This window comes from Cygnus atratus, chromosome 4 (genome assembly GCF_013377495.2).
Source record: "Cygnus atratus isolate AKBS03 ecotype Queensland, Australia chromosome 4, CAtr_DNAZoo_HiC_assembly, whole genome shotgun sequence".
In the NCBI taxonomy this organism is placed as follows: Eukaryota; Metazoa; Chordata; class Aves; order Anseriformes; family Anatidae; genus Cygnus; species Cygnus atratus.
Genome location: NC_066365.1, coordinates 74,563,348 through 74,582,274, shown reverse-complemented (window position 1 = coordinate 74,582,274; position 18,927 = coordinate 74,563,348). Strand labels below are relative to the sequence as shown.

The 18,927-nt window shown below is 48.6% G+C and overlaps 1 protein-coding gene across 2 annotated transcripts in view; it reads left to right on the top strand.

Moving 5' to 3' along the window:
* The first annotated feature begins 506 nt into the window (after window positions 1-506).
* Window positions 507-18,927, top strand: part of SMOX (spermine oxidase) — a 50,016-nt gene continuing 31,595 nt past the window's right edge. Inside the window, exon 1 of one of the 2 annotated variants that reach the window (XM_035547375.2) lies at window positions 507-671. The gene's annotated coding sequence lies outside the window, so the exon portion shown is untranslated. Of the gene's footprint in view, window positions 672-2,066; window positions 2,084-18,927 lie in introns of those variants that run through there. The other variant, XM_035547376.2, reaches the window with a different exon arrangement.

Here is an 18,927-nt window from a genome sequence, read left to right as displayed (position 1 = left end):
ACACTCAGCTGGGATTTGGTGACGGGACGTGTTTGTGGTGACATTTTGGGGTGACGACAGCATGGTTGTGACAGCACGCTGACTCGGGGAGGGCGTTTGCATTTTGTGTGAGGGTTTGGCCACGCTGGGGTGATCCCTGTTAGGGCCAGTTTTTGGGTTTTTGGGGTGACTTTCCATGATTTGTAGTGTGGAGAGGAGCATTTCAGGTGGCACCACCTGAGGACGGGGGTGATGGCGGAGGGGCCCCTTCACCTCACATCAGAGCCGAGGGTCCCGGCGCTCCATGTGGGGGCCCTTTCGGGGATTCCGGGGCAGATTTGCGGGCGGTTAAAACCCCCAAAACGTGCCGGTGGGCTGGGGCAGAGCCCGGCGGGCTGCGGCTGAGCCTCACGCCCCACAGGCGGCGAGGAGGAGGAGGCGGCGAGGAGGAGGAGGAGATGGAGGAGGAGGAGGAGCGGGGAGGAGAAGGGGGGGATCCTCGAGGCGGAGCCGGGGCGGGCCGAAGGGGAGGCGGCTGGAAAACAGGCCGCCGCTGGTTCTCGCCTCGCAGTGCCAGGAGCCGCCGCCGCAGCCGCGCCGGGAGCAGCGAGAAGCGGGGAGGGGAGCGAGGCGCTGAGGCGACCAAGGGCGGCCGGCGAGACCCCCGTCCCCTCCGGTCACCGCAGAGAGAGGTACCCGCGCCCCGCCGCCCTCAGCGGGGGGCTCCCCGCCGGCCTCGGGGGCTCCCCTCGGGGCTGGCGGCCGCTGCCCGGCCCCGCTGCTCCCCTCACGGGTGTCCCCGGCTTGGGGCCGGGCCGCCCGCAGCCCCCCTCCCCGGCCACCTGCCGGCGGTGAGGGGCGGCAGGGGGCAGCCGTCGCCCCCCGCCGGGAGCCTGAGTCCCTGCGGCTGAGGTGGCCCCGGACGGGGACGGAGCACGGCCCCCGGCCTGCTGCATCCCCCTGGTGCTCCCCAGATCGCCCCCAAAATGTGCTGAGGTGGGCGGCCGAGCTGCCCCCGGGGAGCAGGAGGCGGCGGGGGGCGGCTTTAGCCCTGTTTTGGGGAGGCTGAGGGGAAGCAGGTTGGGGGCACGGAGCTCGGACAAGTGGCAGAGCATCCCTCAGAGGTGTCTTGTCTTGTCTTCTTCTTCTTATTTTCTTTTTTTTTTTTTTCCCCCGTGTGTTTATGTCAGCGGACAGCCTGCACGGGATTTGTGTCGCCGCGTGCCTCTGCTTTCCCTGCCTCGGCGTCTCGGGCGATGACACGCGAATAAAGGTTAAGTAGGAAAGGCACCGTAAGCTGACATCTCGGTGTAAATCACGAGCCACGAAGGCTCGCAGCCCGCTGGTGTGCGGTGTGCCTTGTTTACACGGAGCTGTTACGCTACCGGGGGCTTGGCAGTCCGGCCGGATCCGGTGTTTTCAGCCACATCCATTGACTTCTCGGGATCGCTCCGTCTTTCAGATCGCTGTGGTGGATCAGGAATTAGTCCCAGACACGCAGTAGCGAAATGCATGAAGCCAGTTGTCACCAAACCTGACCTCAAAACAAAGCTTTTTAGCAATTTACATCCTTCATCCCAGCAGTACAGCTGCTCCGCTTGATCCTTGCTGTCTTAGCACCCCAAAAAATCCTGCCCTTATTCTGTAGGCACGCTGTCTCAAAGCCAGTTTAAAGTCCAATGTAAAGAGAGGGCTGAGGCCAGCTGTAATTATCCAGCTATGTTAGATGCAAACACAAGCTTTATGTAAAAGTGAAACCATATGTATCAGCTAATACACGTCCGCTTAGCGATCCTGCACGAACAGAGTTGTGTCCAGGGCTCTGTCCTCGGCTCACCCTGTTGATCCCTTTTCCCTTAGCCCGTACAACACAGTCCGGTTCCCGGAGTTACCAGACAAGTTTAGTGGAGGACATGGAATCAGCCTGCAAGTATTGCTGTCTTGTGTAGGAATGCAGTATGTTTCCAGTCTTTTACAAATGTTGCTTTATTGACTTACTGATAACATTTTGCTCTCCCAGGTCCTTTTCCCTTTTCAAATTGTTACCTGAACACGAGCTAATCTTTTACGGCACTCCTGTGGAACAGATGTGTGGTGTTTTTCAGTGAGTAGCAAGGTTCATATCTTCAGCTGGTTTAGCCTCTAAAAAAGACAAAACTGATTTTTCCCTTGTCCCCCTGTTCAGCCTTTTGTGGAGTGGGAAACAGATACAGACAAATACTGAGCTGGCAAAAAAAGAAGGACAGTCTTTGGTCTGACTTAGTGCCTGGATCCAAATCATTGCATCGCTACTCACGTATTTACATGGGCATCTTCGGGTTTAGAGGAGCAACTAGCTGGTATTTTGGTCCAACTGTGTGTGGAAATTGCCTGGAGATCTGGGTCTCTAAGTCCCGAAAATGGCAGCTGATCTTGGGCACTGTTGTCTTTTATAGTCCTTCTCAATCCTTAGGCTCAGCAAAGCAGCTGCCCTCAAGCTGTACCGTTTTGTGCCACGCTTTCTTGAAATGGTGGGGTGTGTTGCTGGAGCACCACAAGCACACAGCATGTGTCCTGGGAGCCCCTGCCCTTGTCTCTCCTGCTGTTGAAAGCAGTCCTGGGTAGCTCTCTGTGTTTTTTTCCAAAAAGTCTCTGCTGTGTCTTTCCCACCAAAATGTGTCAGAGAGCTGTCACAAGTTGACTGCAGAGTCTTTGTAACACATCTTTTCCTGTGGTGGGGAAATCTCAGACAACTTGGTGGGCTTGAAGAAGCTGAGGTAGAGTTTGAAAAGCTACGTCCTCATAAGCAGAAGGATGCTGCTTATGGGCTCCCTACAGGACACTTTGGTCTAGAAGGATGGATCCTACTCTTAATACTGGAGTCCACCTCAGCCTCCACTGCTGGTAGCGTGATTTGGGGTTTTTGCAACATGTAGGAGGCTCCTGCCTTCGAAGTCTGAGGGATATTCCTACACGTAGTGTATTCCTGCTGCTTACTGTGAAAGTGGAGCAGCGTTTCCTTTAAACCCCGGGGAGTGGGTTATATCGCTTCATGGTTTTTGCGACTGTCTTCCCACAGAAAAATAATCCCTTCTAATGAAATCTAAGACTCTCCATTTAATTTCCTGCTGGCCCAAACGAAGGTCTAAGGAGAATGGCAATGCTGACTTCTGAAGTATGTAGATTTACTTTGTATGATTGGGTTGTACTAAAAAGAAACAGAAATTATTTTCTCTGTGCCTTTGACAAGTATTAAACTACAGCCTGTTGTATTTCACAACTCTAACTGCTGTCTCCTTCTCTCAGTAACCATAATTAACAGACCAGAAAATGGAAAAATGTAGAAATACCCTTTCCCAGTGGCTACAAGCATCAGTCCTGTCTAGAAGTTAATGAAGTCAAGTCTATGAAAATTAAATAACTGAGTTGTTTGCTTCTGTTGGTAAGCTAAAAACTTGTGTCAGAGTGGTAAATAACGAAGACGTACAAAGACTACCTCTTGGAAATGAAGCGGGTGGCAATGAATTTGAACTCTTTGTTCTCGAGAGAGTGGCTAAACCGTCTGGCTTAAGGATCTGTCCTGCTCTGCGTTGGTGCAGAAATGCATCCGTAGCACAGCAGTAGGGTGGGAGGGTGACAGTAACCCACCATGTAGTCCCCTGGTGGCTGGTGAGCGAGGTGGGAGCTGGGTTTCAAATCCCCTTGCACAGTCAGTGTGCTGGCTGCTCCGTAATGAGGGGGTAGAAGCACAGCCGCAAATCAACGAACGCAACCGAGCCCTTGTGTTGTGGGCTCCTAAGAGGTCAGCTGTCTAACGAGTGGCATCACAAAACGGCGTGCCATTTCCACAGCATGTCGTCATGTTCCTGCTGAGGGAGCATGAAAGTTCTGAGTCGCTTTGATGATGCACCCGGTTATCCTCTGCTCTTGTCGAGGAGTTGGCTTCGATGCGTCCAGGTATTTATTCCTTGCTCTGCACAGAGGGCACGCTGGGGTATGCGCAGCGATACCGCTCAAGTTTGTGCCGGTCTCCATGGCAATGGGTTACAAATCCTCGCTTTTTGAAATCTGATGTTTCTGTGGTTTCTTTTATTTTAAGAATAAATTCCAGAAATACTGTGGGTGGGAATACGAGCTACTTAGAAAATCAAACTTCCTGGTGACTCGGCTGAGCACCAGTGCACCACGTGCGTTGCGGTGTCTGGAGTGCGTGTTGATGCAGTGCGGCTGTTCCACGGCACGAGTGGCTCTGCCCTGAAAAGTGGCTTTGTAAGAACCCGAGCTTGAGGTCCTCTGTTTGTGGCTCACTTGTGAACGTATTTTGGGGAGCCCGTGTGGTTCAGCTCCTCCCTGTGCCTTCTGAGGTTCCACTGCCACCTGTAATAAAGCCTCTCGAGGTTTAACTTGACACATGCAATTGTCTTTCCTGGAGCAGGGTATCGTCAGTGCGGTTTTAGCAGTCTCGTTCTTCAGCCGTGTGGGGCACGTGCTTTTTTAAGGAGTTCACGGCAACGTCCTTCACCTTCACCTGACCAGAGCACACCCGTCACATCGCCAAAACGCCCAGCTGTGCCACCAGGGTTTGGCTGTATTCTCTGGTCATCCTTTGGGAAGAAAAGGCGTTGGGTACCTGGGCCAGCACTCGTGAGGAGCCCTGGGGTAGGATTTGGGCTGCAGGCTGGAGGGACAGCGCTGGTGGGGGGGCAGCGCTTTGCTGCCCACCCTGGCTGCAGAGAACACAGCAGGCAGGGGTTTTGCGACAACCTGTTTGCAGGATGCAGCTGGCACTAACGTGACGCAGAGCTTTGCTTTGGCAGATGCATGGTATGTGTAGAACCAGGGAAACACAGAGTATCCTGAGTTGGAAGGGGCCTGCAAGGATCATTGAGTCCAGTGCCTAATGTATCAGTGACTTTTTTTCTCTGGAAGTCTTTAAATTCAGTGGATTTTAAAAAAGTGGTGCTTCTTTGGTGAATTTTAATTAAGCCTTGTGGTTTAAGTGCAGTTCTGTCTTTTTGCGGCCACTGGAGTTTTTATTTTTTGACTTCTTCAGGCCAGAGACGTGGAGGTTGTAAGCATGGAAGCATGGGGAGTTCTGGCACCGAGGAAGGTTGCCGTGAAGGTGGAGAGATGAGCACATCACCAGGAACAAACAGCGAGAGGGGATCAAAACAGCCCTCCCTGCTCTTCACGCCAGAGTTTGATCCCCCAGCTGTTTCAGAGTGGTTCTCTGCAACTGCGCCGCTCTTTAAGATTTTCTGCAAGTCTCGGGGAAACAACACGCCTATTGTTAGTGCTCTCAGATCGCTCCAAATTATGGCGTCTGGGAACTTGCCGGGTCTGAGCGAAGCAGACTTTGCAGCCCTGGAGTAGGGATTTACACAGAGCGTTGGTTGTCGCACGCTCCATCTTCAGAGCCTTTGCCCACATCGTCCTCGGAGACAATTTGTACCTCACTTTTGGGAGCAGGAGGTCGGAGGGAGAGAGCTGGAGGCCATGGAGCAGGTCGGTGGCAGGATGGAGGTTGCAGTAAGGCAGGCAGATTCGCAGCTGTGGGAAGTCCAGAGAGCTGAACTGACGTAAACAAAGCTGATTTCAGGAGTCTTCGGTTTAAAAAAACCCCAAACATTTATTTAATAGGTCTTGAAAGAACTGCAAAGTCTTTATAATGGCTTGAAACTTTCGTTAAAATCTGTTTTTTAAACCCACTGAGCTCAAAGGCAGGAACTACCTTTTAAGAAGTCAGAAAATGTTTGTTCTCCCGGCTGATGAAATAGAGAGGTAGATCAGTTCTGAACAATGGGTAGTTATTTATTCTTTTCTTCATAGCTCATTATTCAGCATAATGGTGGTTTTTTTTTTTTAAGTGTGCTCTCCAGATTTAGCTGAATGGCATTTAACAGCGTAGGTTGCTGGCATGCTTGGAATGACTCAAATATTGGACAGGATATGATGATGTTTGCACACTTTGAGGAGAGAAAAGGAAAAAAAGCTTTGGTTTGGATCATTTCCGTTGTGAAGTATCTACTCAGGCTACCTTGTAGCTCAAGTATCCAGAAAACACCTTGCTCTAAGCTAGGCAGGGAGTCCTGGCCTATCCCTAAGCTGGCTGTTGCATACAAAGGAGTGTTTGCCTTTCTATTATAACACCTCTCTTCAGTTTAATTCATTTTGCAGGGCAGGTGGGGAATGCTGGAGTACCAGGCTTTTTCTCCAGATCTCGTACAGGTGTAAATTCCTAATGTTGCTGCTGGACACACAGACATTTATTCTGAAACAGGATTTAAAATTCTTCTGTCCCACGGGCGTGCGTGTTCCAGGATGTAGGTGTAACCTCTTGCTTTGATCTCCTATCTTCTTCTAACAGGATTTTCTTTTTTGGACTCGGTCGCAGTTGTGGTCCCAGAGGACCCTGCCAGGAAGACGTGCATCGTTAAAGTGTCTGCTGAGCCTTTGGTTGAACTCCTGACAACCACAGATCCAACAAGTTGCTGGAAGGAGCCCTATTTTGCAAGACACTGGAACTTGAGCAGTGAAACTGCATTGAGATATTTTCACTGCGCTGTCCTATCTCTGTCTGCTTATTTCCTCTCTTGCACAAGGGCTCTCCACCCCCGTCAGGGCACAGTCTCACAGCTGGCTTACAGAAATTGAAGGCTGGGGAAGGGGTTGGTCCTCTTCTTGCTTGCCTGCTGCTGTGACCATGGACGAGAGATCCTGAGCAGGGAGCCCACCCCACTGACAAAGCCTTGTACCACCCCCCCCCCCCGCCTCGCTGCTGAAGCTGATAGCTCCAGCTCTAACCCTGAGATAAAGGTCAGTGCTTTAGGGCTTGCAGTTTACAGTCTGCTGCTCGGATTGTCAGATCTCACAGAACACTACGTGCCATTAATTAACGCTTGCAGAAACACACTGCTTCCAGTAATGCAGCAGACTAAATTAAACGTCTCTTTCATAGTCGCGGGGAGCTCGCACCATTGCTCCGGTTATACAACAGCATCTGGTGCCTCTGCGTGGACTTTGAAGAGAACCTGTGTGTGACAAGGGGGCTTTGGAGCACGGGGTCATTGCTCTTTTTGTCCCTTGATTCCCTCGGGGTGGGATCCATGTGCAGCGGGGCAGGATGCTGGGAGGGGATCCGGAGTTTTGGTGGGAGCACTGCGTAAAATCAGCTTTGCTCTCAATAGCTGGCTGCTGGGCTAAGCTGGTAGGAAGCACTGGAGGTTGTAGATCTTGGGGATGACCGAAAGGATTGCAGGTGGGATTTCTCATACCAGGCTCCCAGCCGAGCACAGGGACTGGCAGTGCTGGAGGGGAGAGGAGTCTGTAATGCTAAGCAGGTGATCTGCGAGGTTTTTTTGTTGTTAGAAGCACAGACATTTTGCTCCGAGCTTCCCGAAACGTGAAAGGGATCCGATCCTGAAGATAATTGTGAAAATATTCCAGAAGAAGAGGAGGAACAGCAGAATGACCTAAGGAAAAAAAAAGAGTCCTCCTCTGACTGCAGGGTGAAGTGCGAAGGAGGCAAAACGCGAGGAAAAAATGCAGATGGGCTCGTGTTAACAAGTGTCCCCGTGCTGTGAGATGCGGGAGAGGCACTCAGCTGTGACCTGTCTCACTGGGAGGGCTGTGCTGGGCAGCTCCTCTGCGCACACGTGTCCTGTAGGACCCGGTGGCGTGTGCTATCTCCGTGCCGTTCCTCCAGGAACGGAGCGAGAGGCGAGCACGTGGGAACGGGCAGCTGCGGCTCGCAGCACCTCCTAGCATGTCTCTGACATATGTGATGGGGACGTTAGGAAATATTCGGAAAGCTCTCGTGCTCTGGGGCTGCTGCTGCTATGTGCTGCTGTCGTATTTCTGGTACGAGCAAAGAGCAGCAGGGCCGGAAGGGCCCTTAATAAATTGTCTAATGTGACCTTCTGCCCCAGGGCTGGGTCACATCTATCTAAACTTTCCCAGCAGATGTTTGTCCAACACAGTTCTTAAAAGCCTCCGGTGATGGACTTTCCCCATCCTCCCTGGGTGATCCTGTAAAGTCCTTCATTGTTCTTGCCATTACCGAGATTTTCCTAGTTTCTGCTTCTTTGTGCAGCAGTTGAAAATCGCTGACCTTTTGTTATTGCCCTTTTGTTTTTGCACAGCGAGCGTTGCTCAGTGCCCTCCTTGCAGATTTGTGGCCGGGCTGTGGCTGCAGCTTGCCTGCAGTGCTGCATCTGGCACCTGCCAGACACACGTGGCTCTCACATGCAGACTTCGGGGCACGATGGATTCCTTCGTTTTCATTCTGGCAGCTGCACAGATAACGTGTTTTGTCCCGAAAGGTTTCCTTACGGGTTTACGTCTCTCTACCCACTGTAAAAATAGGGCGCATGCTTTTCTAGCACGTCTTTTCCCCAGGGAAAAGATCCCTGGGATGTTCACCAGCTGTCCCAGAACAGCGCCTCTCCATCGGAGGGTGAAGGTCCTTGCCAGCTGCTATCGCCAAGGCTTTCCCCACGATGAGGTGGGTTGCAGTTCGCGCAACGGGGCTCTCCCGATCTGACCTCCCTGCTCTAGTTCACGAGTGACCTTCTGTGCTCGCACCCTGCCGTGGTTACACACCGTACATCTGACCTGCAGGTACTGTCTCTTTGTTTCTGTGAAGGTTATTCTTGCATTTGCAGAACTGTTTAAGTGTGGCTCTGCAGATTGTTCTGAGAGGAGAGCTAATACTCAAATGTAAAGCAGGACAGAAAATACAGTGGATAAGCGTTAGAAACATTCCTTGCAAAGGTAAGCTGGGTAACGTCAGCCAGAATTAAAGGAGCGATCAGACATCTGCCTGAAAGTTGCTTGATAATTATAATTTTAGGGAAATGATTCCAAATGGCTGTTGTGTGACAGAGCCAGATATTTTGGTCCTTCTGGGTGAAGCGAGTTTGGGTCTTGCTGCTTACAGGTGGGCAGATGTCGACAAAACCCTGGAGTTTGCATTCCTTGGCCTTGCCGTACACCACAACTGCATTTATTTTGTCAGGGTTTATAGGGTTTGTTTTTCAGGATACACAGAGGAAGGTAGCGGTTTCATTTGAACTGTGTTAAACTGCTTCACTTTGTGGAGTGCTTCACTTTTGGGACGGAACAAATAACTTGCCCGTGTGTATTGGTGCAGGCATTTTCGCTAGGTCCTTTAACACCTCTTACACTTTTCAGTGGGAGAGAGTAGGAAGCATGTAAAAAAGGTATGTCTACATACAGAGAGCCTTCGTCCTGAGACACCTGAAGATGCTAACACCAAAATGAAGGCTGGTTGGGGCAGGTCTGAAATCCCTCTTGGCATCAACTCACATTTATTGCTGTAGAAAGAGCAGGTAAGGAGGAGTAGTCTTGATTTTTTTGTTTGTTTAAACCATCAGTACATACCTTTTTTGAACTCCCCCCTGTTTTCTTGCAGAGCTTTTGTACAATAACTCATGTAATGTGATTCTCCAGTGTCTCTTGTTCTGTTTCAAATAGCAGTGATAGCTCTAGTGTTTTCTTTCCTACTCTTTTTCTCCCTTAATTACAGATAAAGAGAACTTCAATCATGTGGAAAGTATTTTATTAACAGCTTTTGAGTCTAAAGTACTTGTTAACACTGAGCAGGTGTACAGTGCTGTAGGCTGTTGTGCAAAATCCCATGCTTAGCGTTTCTTCATGAGGATTTTGTAGAGTTTTAGAATAATGTTCTTGGGGAGTGCAACTAAATTTGATGGTGCCCCAGACGCAGGCTCCTTGGTGCCACTTCCCTGAGCTCCTCCTGCCTGTGGCCATTTCCAATACAGAGCAATATGGGGCTGGCTTTCATTGCCGCAGGGACACACTGCTGGTTCCCGTTCACCTTACTGTCCGCCAGCATCCCCACGTGCTTTTCTGAAGAGCCAGTACGTTCCCAGTTGTGTTGAGAATGGGTTTGCTCTGTCTCAGGTGCAGGACTTCACGTTTGTATTTCTCAGCTCCATAAGGTTTCCTTCAACTCGTTTCTCCAGCTTGCTGGGCAGTCCTGCCCTCCTGCGTATTCACCGCTCCCTCCAGTGTGATGTTGTCCCTTTGAGCTCAATTCTCCAACCAAATTTTAACCACCTTGTATTCCACCCGTACCGCCTGTATCTTCGCATTTGTGGGGACAGGTTAAGTGTCTCTAGGACAGTCAGTCTTCTCAAGATCAGCTAAAGAGAGAATTATTAAAAAAAAAAAAAGTGGAAAAGTTATGTTCAGATTAACCTATGTGGGACTTTTCTATGTAGGAAGAGTGCTGGAAGAAAAGGGGCATAAAGTGAAAGCATATGGGAATCTTAGAACTACTTCTTGATCTCTTTTTCTTTGTTGGTAAGCCAGTGGTCTCTTGTTATTTCCATCCTCATTGATGGCCTGTGGCTTGTTTTTAAGTAGTGATTAAAACCAGAGTGTCCAACACAGAAGAGATAAACTGAATTTTTCCTGCTGGATGTTGGAAGAAGGAGGCTTCCTTCAGATTGTGACCTGCCTGCTTGCCTGGGCTGGTCTGTTCTTTAGAACATACCTGGCTTAAATGGATCCAGCTTTGTCTCATACCTGGTGTTTTTTAATTTCTGTGACTTTGTGTTGTCCTCCCCAAGATTCTCTCCAATCTGCTTTAAAAAACCAACAAACGTATTAGTTGCACAGCAGTGAGCAAGTAAGGGCAAAACCATGCAAGGTAGAGCTAACTGCTTTTCATGGATCATCGCTGCAGGCTGAAGGTTGCCTTAATGCAGCTGTGAAACCTTGTTGAACCTCACAGTTACACTGTGACCCTCTGAAACTGCAGAGCCTTTTCTGGAGTTTTGCTACCTAAGAAGTTGCTCCCCCTTTTTGCATTCGTACCTGTGATTTCTCTTAAGCGTTTCCCCTTGTTGATGTCGGGCCAGTGTGTCAAGAGCATTTGGAAATCTGAACCTGTACCCCATAATGCTTGCAGATCCTCCCAGCTCTGAATCATCTCTTGGTTTTATGTCCATACATTCCAGTCTATCAACCCAAGCGGTAATGAAAATATTGCACAGCTCTTATGCCTGGCTGGGCCCGCTTTCCAGTGCCCTCTCAGTTAGATATGAAACCCTTGATAATTACGCTCTGAGAGCTATGTTGTCAAGCAGCCATTTTATCATGATTACATCTAGTTCATGTTTTCTTAGCTGGATCTTTCGGGAATGTCATGTGGAACGGTGTCAGAGTTAATAAAGATTGCGTATCCAAATATCCTTATCGCTTCTGCACAGGCATACAATTTTTTCCTGCTGATGTATATATCCTTTATTATTCCATAGATTTCGGAAGATAAAAGGGGCCTTACAGGTGATGGGATTTGCCCTTGTCCCCACTAAAGCTGAAATGTGTGAGCCATGCCAGATTTATCAGGACTTTCATAACGGGACAGTTGCCATATGACAGCTCCAGGAGATCAAGAGGAAACAATCGTGATGTGTTTATGGGTCCCAAACAAAATAAAACAATTACCTGAATCCAGCCTTCAAAGCAGCCTTTGAACAAATCCCAACCCTCTTTCTGCAAGGGCTGGAAAAATAAAGAACGTGTCTAATCTGTACCAGCTATCAGCCAACTGTTATCTGTGCCTACGTGCTGTTACTCAGATCTCGTTAGCCGTCTAATTGGATAATAGGCAGTACACTTCACAACTACATAAGTATATTAAACTTAATCTGCTTTGGAGCTGGGAGGGGAAGATATGCTTGGTGACAAATGGACACAAGAGGCTGGACAGGGGTGGAAATATGGCTCTCTGTCCCCATCACTTCGTTTTCGGGAACTTCATGGGGCAGAGGCTCTGTGGTTTTAGCCTTTACATTAATATTTGAGTCCCAGAGCAGAGCTGCAACACTTTCAAACTTTGCCCACATTAGCTGGGCAGCTTCACTTTTAAAAGCATGGTTGCTCTAGCTGTTAAATCCCTTTCAGAGGTGTCTTTTAATAACACATGAAGGATGATTTCATCTCTGGTTTTAAATCCAACATGCCGTAACAGAGACGCATCCTATGCATGCGTGGCACACCTGGCTTCGCAGCAGGTTCCTTGTCCTAAAGCTTATTCCAGCATTTGAAGGCGATGCAGAGTTGACAGAAAGCTTTCATGGGGGTTGGCATGCCCAGTTCTATAAATGGAAGAGAAAACTCTGTTATTATGGAAATACTCTTCCCTTTCCTTCCTGAGAAGGTGCAGTTAGTGCCTTTACCTGCTTTAAAACTTTTGAAGTGGATTGACTCTTTTCAAAGGCATAACTAAAACAGTCTGACTCTTGTAAAAGATGCGTGTTTATATTTTCCCAGCAGCTAGCTTATTTATTGAAGGACATGCGGATATGAGCACATTTCATCAGTTGTCACCACCTATTCCATATTCCCAGGAGAAGGTATTTGCAAGGGACATGTCAGGGTACAGAAGACGCCAAGGGGCGTAGAAGACTTCCAAGGGGATCTTTATCTCAAGGGACTGGGAAAACAACTGTGTGAAACATGCACTGTGCAAATGTTTTCTGGCTTCCCTTGGGATGGATCGAGAGTTTTGACACAAGGCTCAAGTTAAGCCCAGCTTCTGTCCCTGTATCTTGAGTGAGGTGCCTGGGGCTTTTCATTTATAGCCTGCTTACCTCATCGAAGAAGTATCTTCAGCTTTTCATGCTGTCCAACAGCCATCGGTAGTAGGCAGAAAAGATGGCAGTAGACCTCTTTTTCTTTGTCTTGAGCAAATCTAAACCCTGTGAAGTGTGTTTATCACCTAGCAGCTCAGTCGCCAGCTGGGCTGAGTAGCTTGTGGTTCATTTATCTGAGGAGTCTGGAGGACTCTGTGATGCTTTCTGTCTTGACATCCGTGTTGTTTTTGGCCAGCAAGAGTTACAAGTTCAGCACTTATCTGCGTGAGGAAACTGCTCCCCTGTCAAGTAGGATGTGAATTCAGAGCATACTGGCTATCCTGTGGAAAATCTTATTACATAACAAAAACCGTAAATTGCCTTTATTTTGGATGAAGGGAAACGATTGTACAGTAGTTGCTCCGGTCCATTTCTGTGTAAGCAGCCTCCCAAGCCACAAATTTTTTTTGGATGAACGAGGGAATAGCTGTTGAATGCAGAAGTGTTTGATAGTTATCCACACCTGATTTAGTGCCTGAATTAAAAGCATGGTCAGCAGGGATTTTTTTTTTTCTTCTCTTTTTTTCCAGAGTGTAATTCACATCCTAGCATCTTAATTGCTTGGAGAGGCTCCAGAAACAGTCCAGGTCCTTGCTTTCACCCCGTAGAAACCTAGCCTCCTAGCCGAGGCACTGATGGTAGGTAGCTACAGGTAACTGTTCCCTTCTGTTGCTGCATGCCTGGGCCACCTTTCAGGCTGAGGCATCCAGAAGAGGTGAGTTAGGGTGGTCTGTTGGAGGTGGTCTCCCCAAAGCGTTAAATGAGGTGAAGGCTGCACACTTGGGATAACAACATACACTGATAATCCTTTTCTTCCCCATCCTGATCTGCTGTGCACTGTAGTAAACTCCCATTCCCAATCCATCACCACCGTTGAGTTGGGCTTGACGTCAACCTTCACTTATTAAAGGGTGGAGAATGTTCTGTCGTATGCAGTTGATAAGGGAATTCCGAAATGAAGCTGGATATTAAGTTGTCAATGACCTTCTTTTCCCTTTAGCTTTAGGTGGAAAAAAATTAATGGCATAGGCTGTTTTCCTCGTCCTGTGTGGGCAGTATCTAGACATGCCCTGCACTTTCAGAGCTGTTTCTCAAGACCAAAACAACCCTTTTGGCGGTCCTGCCTGCTGTAGTTCAAGCCCACGTGCAGTAACTTGTCCATCAAAAGCCGAACACCTGCTCGGATGGTCATTAGTGTCTTCTGTACAAAACGTCTTGGAACCTAAACCGGACACGCAATGGTGTGTGCTTTCAAGGAGATGAGGTGGTGAGGTTTGTGATGCTTCTTAGTTCTTGGGGGGGATTCATCTCACAGCCGTGGCTGAGCGTAGACGAGCTGTCCTCCTGTTGCAGAGGGCTCCACGAGGTCTTCGTTAGGCCCTTCGGCACTATTTTAAATTGCCAGAGCCTAGGTCATCGAACATCTTGTGTCTAGAGTCAAGGCCTGGGCTGTGACGGACAGGTCCTTGGAAAGCTGTGCAAAGATCCTCCTGTCTCTCAAAAACAGCGGCCTCGATTTCAGAAAGGGACATTGTGAGCGAGGAGAACAACTTTCAGATCACATGTACCCAGCAAGTACTTTTCTTTCGATAGGAAGACTTGTTGGAGAATGTTAATTGAGTCCCTTTTTAAATGAAGGAGCCTTTGCTTCCTTCCCAAGTTTTCAAAACAAATTTTCCAAATACAGAGCCTATGTTTCATTCAAGTGTAAATCCTTTCTCTTTAACCTGGAAGTTATCCCAGAAAAAAAAAACACACATCCATTCACTGCAAGACAGACCCTCATGGTTGCGGTGGAAAAAATGAAGTGGATCAAATTGTCCAAACAGGAAGGCAATTAAGAAAAGACTTTGCTCAGTGAGTTTAAATGGTCTTGCTACAAACTCGACTTTATATCTCGGTTGCTTTTGAAGCACAACACAATAGCTGAAGTGTCTGCTAAATTTAGAAATGACAATTTTTTCTTGCCAACCTGCCTGCCTGTCTGGAGGCTGTATGTGTTTCAGCATGTAGTTATGGGATGGATGCGAGAAGTGATTTGAAATCCATTGGCTTGTTATCTCTTCTGACTTCCACGTTGCTCAACAGTCCTGTTGGGTATCTAATACCTTACACTAATCCCTTTTCATTTGAGGGCATTAATCGAAGTGCTTTTTTTGGCGCAGGTAGGTGCTAATGCTGTTCTACATACGCTGGAGTTGGAGTATGGAGAGGATGAAGCGTGACATGCTAAATGAAATGAGCTCCTGTCTAAAAACATTGAAATTTTACTATATTTTTAGCAGCTTATGGATAGGATTGTTATTCTGTTACCCCAGTTGCACAGGAAGGCTGTGGAAGAACAGATCAAACACAAGTGTACCCGTTCCCAGTCTCTACTGTTTACCACATGACAAGTCTTCCTGCTCTGTGAAAACTCCTTTAGATCTAAAATATCTTTTTTTTTTTTTTTTCTCTGCCTGTGCTGTGTGATTTTTTTCTTTCTGAGCAATGCTTTATCTTAATTCTGTAAAGTGTTTTGGGACACGGTTTGCTGAAGAAGAGCCATACAACCCAAATCTCTTTTTGTTTCAGTAAAATGTCTTGGTTGAAGAAGAAATGTTTTTGGATTCAGGTGTGTCAGGAGGAACGGCAGGCACCTTGCAGAAGGGATAATCCATCCGCTGTGTGCATCCCGTAGCAATTCAGGCTGCAGCTGCCTGCAGGGCATTTAGTAACCTCAAAGCACAGGAGCCCGTCTGGAAGAGGTGTTGTGTCGGAGTCTCCAGACAAAATTTCATCCTCGGGGTTTGTTTGCAGCAAGGTGCAAACAAAGCCGAAGGGGTCAATGCTGTGTTTTCCTCTCTTCCCTCTCCCACCCCTCTTTTCCCCATCTTTCACCAGCTGTTTCTACAGCAGGGATATGAGACGTAGCAGTCACTGACTTTAAGTGGGTGTCTCTGGGTGACCTGAATGCAGACAGTGTTTAGGAAGGAGAACGTCTGTGCTTTTGCACTGAAACATTAATAACATCAGAACATTTAAGCTGTCATATGCAAAACCCCGCAGTTCAAGGAGCACAGGGAAAGCACCTTTCATCTTCAAGGCGATTCTCTGGTGGGTGCAGTTCTCAGAAAGCCAGTTAGCCAGCCATGACCCAGACGTCGTCAAGATCTAAGGACATGCTTCCCAGCCTGATTTCCGCTGCCTTGGGGCGCCCGTCTGATGCGTGAGCGTGTCTGTGCAGAGAGCAGGATGGGGAAGGCTGCGCGTATCGCAGCGTGCTGGAGCCAGCCCTGCTCGTGCTCGCTGTCTCAGGGCTGGAGCGCAGTCGTTTGCATTTGACTTTTCAGCAAATTACAGCCTGGGAGAAGAAATCCCCTCAATACAGCTCCACCTGGAGAGGCACACATCTCCTGGACTCGTGTCAAGTCTCTTCCAGGCTGAATCCAATCCAGTTACTGTGGGAGTAAATCAGCGCGGTGTTTGGCTTTTCTAATTCTTCTTCTCATCCCCTAGCGTTTCTGCTGCATTTGATGATTTTCCCTGTGGCTTGAATGGTAAAGATGTGGTAACTGCTTGGGGATGGCTTGAAATCAAAGATTCAGTGTGGGTGTTGCTTTCAAATAGAGAATAAATGATGCTATTTAGAGAGCCGTGTTGCTATTTCAGGGCAGTTTGTTAGGTCTGGATTCTGAGAAGTGGTGAGAAAATATAATTGCTTTTGGGCTAGCGTGTCTCATATGGTGTGTCCTGAAATGATCCTCATGTACACATCGAGTTGGAACTGAGTGCTGAGCCTGTCTGCATGCAGACTCCTTCCCCGTCTCACCCTCCTGTTACGCAGGATGGGAGGAGAAGGAGAAGATGCCTGTTGAAACTTTGCTCCCAAGCTTGCTGCAATGAGCTTAAAACACCAAACCACAAAGAATTCCCAAATGTAGTAGGGACAGCAGTGTTTATTTGACTGAGACCCCATTGTGTTCTGAGTTGTGCAAACACGGGCATTTTTCCTATTTAATTAAGGCCGGTTTTATCAATTACGTTTCCCAAACAATTGCAGAGAGAAGGAGGGTAGCAGAGATAAGATCGCACGGTTATGCAGATGGGATGGGGTACAGCTCTTTTTGGCAGCCAGACTATGAGTTCTGCAGGAAACTTGTTTGCAGCATTGTTCTGATCCAGTATGCCAATGGTTTTAGCTTGTTACCTCTTTTTTTTTCCTGCAGTTTACTGCCTCTCTCATCTTCCTTTTACAGTCTGAGCACCAAGCCTTGCTTTGACGGGAAGCGTAGCGGTGCAGATGCCTGCCAATACCGAATGTCAGTGAGGAGCTGGAAACACGGGAAAGATTCCCAGCACTGGGGCAGCCAGAGCTTGGCAAGCTTGTGGGTCGGTATTGGTGCTCCAAGTTAACTTTGCACCAGAAATACAAGAGGCAGGCACATGGTACAAGGCTGACCAGTTTGAGTCTGGTTGTTACTGGGCCTGGTTAGCTCAAGAGCTCTGTTCCTGAGCTGCTAACCCCCTGTGTCGGCCGAGGCCAATGTAGCCAAACTGCATCTTGCTGTGCTGGTTTAGGTATGCAGAAACACAACGATTTCTACCCCAGGTGCAAGAATTTATGGCTGGGTCATGATTTTTATCGCCAGGGTTAAGGCAGGATTATCCCATTCACTGCAGCAGGTTAAATACCTCTCAGGTGTCCCTATTTTCTCCAGCTTCTCCTGACATGGTAGAAGAGTGTTTTGGCAGTATAAGCTCTCCCTGGTGATGGAGCAGATGTTGTGGGATGTCTTCAAAGCTGGTGGACCCTTGTTCTCATCTCCATGACCTCCCAAAATAAAGGGCATGCTGATGTGCCAGCTACGGCACAAGTTTCTGTCTTTGGGGGATTTCTGGAGCAGAGGATTTACTGGATTTGCTGTTGCGCAAGGAGCATGCCAAAGCTGTGCTCTCTGTCACTGCTCCGACACTCCGTTTAACTGTCCTGTGCAATACTGTAGCCTCTGGCACACGAACCACAGCGTTGCAGTGTTGTGATCTCGCTAGCCGTGTGGGCAGGAGAAGCTCCACGGCCCAGACCGCGTGGCGCAGGGAAGGCATTGTCTCAGCAGCAGACGAGCTAACCCGCTCTGAGCGACCAGAGAAGCTGCAATAAAGGGAGGAGGATGGCTCCCAGACCATCCCCAAAGATCTCAGCGAGCCTGACCATAGCTGACCCATCCCTCCATCACAGGGTGCATTGCTGCGTGTTCCTGAAAGGCTTTTGGCTTCATTCTCAGACCGCTTCTCTGGGGTCACTTGGGGATGGTGACTGCCTCCTAGAATTTGCCCGGGAGCTTATGAAGCTGGAGGAAATCTTCTACTTCTTAGTTTTCTCCCCACACTGTAGATGAAGATGCCGACCCACTGGCCAGGCTGCCTTCAACCAGCCTGGAGAGGAGCCTTTGAGGCTCCTCTGAGGGTTTGAGGCTCCTTTGAGGCTCCTCCTGCAGAGGAGCCTTTGAGGAGAAGGTCAAGATAGCCTGCTCTCTTCTCAGCATCTCAGAGCTGGCTGAGCCTGCTGTAGTCCCATGGTGCCCTTGAGCCAGAGGAATAAGCCTGAGAATCAGCCACAGGCCAGCCAATTATTTTGATTTATTTTCTTTTCTTTTCCCTCAGACGAGAAGGGTTTGAAAAACACATAATGGTGCATTTTATCGGAGAGCTTTAAATGGTGTGATTCATTCCCCGTGTTCTTGGCATGACGCTCCTTGGTTGATTTTTTGGATATCCTCGCAGTTCTGTTCGTGCCAAGCACTGTATGGAAGTGCCCCGTGGCAGACAACCTGCTCTGCCCATATGCTAGCTTTAAAAAAAGCACCTCGTAATAGGAAGTCTTTATATCACGTGCCAAGATGCTTTGGGCTTGTTAAATATATTTCGCTTGTCAACAACTATCCGATTGAAAAAGCAGCCTTGGTGCGAATCGCTTTTGAGCGAGTTCATTTGACTCAAGGGATATTTGCAAGCACTGAAACAAGTTGGATCACGGGGGTAAAAATACGCAGTGCTTTCCTGATCAAAACCACAATCCGGTGACCCTTTAAAAAAATATCTTTAACCTCTCCAAAGTGCAGAGATTTTCCCAGTTAGCAGATTTGTGATGACTTTGAGGAGTGGAGGAGGCTTGCTGGGGCAGGTGCTTCTGGAAGCCACTTGGTGTGTTACCAGGGCGCTTGGTGCAGCTGATGCAAGCCGAACATCACCGTGCAGGGGCATGGGTGCAACAAGACCAAGCATCCTGCCGTCCTCCTTTGCC